The following is a 2,285-nucleotide window of genomic DNA, read 5'->3' on the forward strand; positions in this document are numbered from 1 at the left end:
GCAACAAATGTACAAATGTGCTTGACACACAATGGATGGATGGATGGATTGTGATAAGAGCTGTACGAGCCCCCAATAAAATGATTTTTTTTAAAAAGAGTTGTACGAGCCCCCAATAAAATGATTACTAAAAAAAAAGAAAATGGTTCTGATATCATGAGATTCCTCAAATTTCCTCTGGTTTAAAATAAAATAACACATATAGAGTCATGCCCTCTCATGCACTAACTGGACTCCGAAGGCCCACTGCACTGAGAACCACTGTACAATTAGAGACATCATGTTGCACTATGCAGAATAAATTGGAAATTCTCTTCCACTGAGGGAGACCATGTAGACTTCCAACGGGAACTTTAGAAACAAAATGCTCACAACTATCATCTCAACATATATAGTCTGATCCAGCACTTTATAAAAATTTCCACTTAAATCATTCTCTGTACAAATCAAAAAAATGAGAGATTATGTCTTTGACATAATTCCAAGTATCTGGACATATGTGCAAAAGGGGACTTCTTTAAATCCGGTATACACCCAATTGTCTAATATCAATGAGCTTGCTTGACAAGGGCATTCATTCCCACAAAGGATCAGCTGTTCCTTCACATCCGGTTAAAAGGCTGAGAGCTCTGAATAAGAAAACATTCAGTTCCACGCACCCGAAAATTCATCAGTTATTTAAGAGACAAACCAAATCGGAGCCTATGTTCTAGAAATTATTCAAGAGAATTGTTATGTGAACAGGAGCGGTCCCTGAATGGAGTAAGCCCTAAGTGTTCGGGCACTAACTGAAAAGCGGAGTTCAAGTTTACCCAGAAGCTCTCTGGGAAAGAAGCCTGCCGTTTCACTTCTGAAACATTAGCCACTGAAACCGTAGGGAGCACAGCTCTGCTCTGAAACACGTGGGGCGGCTGGAGCCCAGACAGGCTCTCAATGGGGACCGGTACAGGTACTCTGGACGCACACACTGAGACCAATGGAAACCCCAGGTCATAACGCGATCTCGAAATCTTGAAGTGGGCGCTTCAGGTGAGGGTTTTCATGCTGACTCTGTGGGCACCCAGCCCTTGGGGAAAGCAATTAGCATCTTTCAGGTTTTTTTCATTTGTAAAACAAAGTCTGAAAAAGGTCATGGTTTAGGTTCCTAGCTACGGCAAAATTCTGGCTCATGTTTTTAAAAATGTACATACAATAACAGTGTTATTGAAGAGTGAGAATAAAATCAGTGCCTTCCGGCAGCTAGGAAGAATACAGCAGAATGATCTCATAGTTGCACACCAGGGCCCTTGATCATAACCAGATACGTACGTGGAAGTCTTTTCTTCTTAGAGTATTAAGCCGAGGTATGCTTAGGCATACCTCCCAGACTACGGAATTTTCTCATAAAAAAGTCAGCTAACACTTCCTACTACTACAGCTATTTCTCAGACCTCTTGAGAAAGGTGCATTCTATTACATATTGAGTAGAGCTATCATGTATGATTGATGACTTATAAAATATTTAGGTAAGTGAAGAATTTAAGGAAAATACAAGCATTATTTCCCGAGTTTAAGCACCTTCAATTTTCTCCTAAAATTACAATTATTATTAACTCCTCCCCGAGAAATTCTAAGTTTATCACTATTTTTATATATGATATTTTTGTTTTATTTAAATTATTAAAAAATTTATAATTTTTAAAATGTGAGCATTAGCTTGCCCATTCTCTTATTTTTTTTTTAATTCTCTTATTCTTGGATGTACAAATAGTATCTGAAAGTTGAGATATAATCAGCTCACTTTAATGAAACAAGTGAAAATTCAGCCAAAAATAGTATTACATATACATAATGCATAAGAATTTCAAAATAGGATGAAGATTAAAATACCGCTTATGATAAATAAAACTCATGCTGAGTATTTTTACTTTTTAGTAAGTAATAAGGTAGACATTGAAATTAAAAGGCCATTCCATGTGTTAAGGGTGACTCTTGGGATTTAATGGAATAAACGAAGAAGTACTTTAGGAAAACTGTTGGTGAACTTGTCCCTCTTATAATCTATTCTATCTCTTGTTTTTCATTTCTTCCTCCTCCCCAGCTTAGCCCTTAAACCTTTTCTTAGGGCCCATGGACACTGGCTCAGCTTTATTGGGAAGATAAAAGTTTCATTTTTATCTCCTTAAGGTGAAGAAAAGAGGCTTAAGGTTGGAAAAGAGAGGCAACAATGTTATGATGACTGTGGAAAAGAGAGACTACTAAGAGATCCAATTGATTTTTATATGGTTAACATTTTCTCAACATTT

At 37.1% G+C, this 2,285-nt stretch overlaps 1 protein-coding gene across 10 annotated transcripts in view; it reads right to left on the bottom strand.

The window, feature by feature from the left end:
* MECOM (MDS1 and EVI1 complex locus) overlaps nt 1-2,285 on the bottom strand; it is a 322,601-nt gene that overhangs the window by 17,594 nt on the left and 302,722 nt on the right. The gene's annotated exons all lie outside the window — the stretch shown is intronic.

The sequence above is a fragment of the Echinops telfairi genome, unplaced genomic scaffold (genome assembly GCF_000313985.2).
Source record: "Echinops telfairi isolate 266 unplaced genomic scaffold, ASM31398v2 ScPeMD7_7420;HRSCAF=8458, whole genome shotgun sequence".
Taxonomy (NCBI): Eukaryota; Metazoa; Chordata; class Mammalia; order Afrosoricida; family Tenrecidae; genus Echinops; species Echinops telfairi.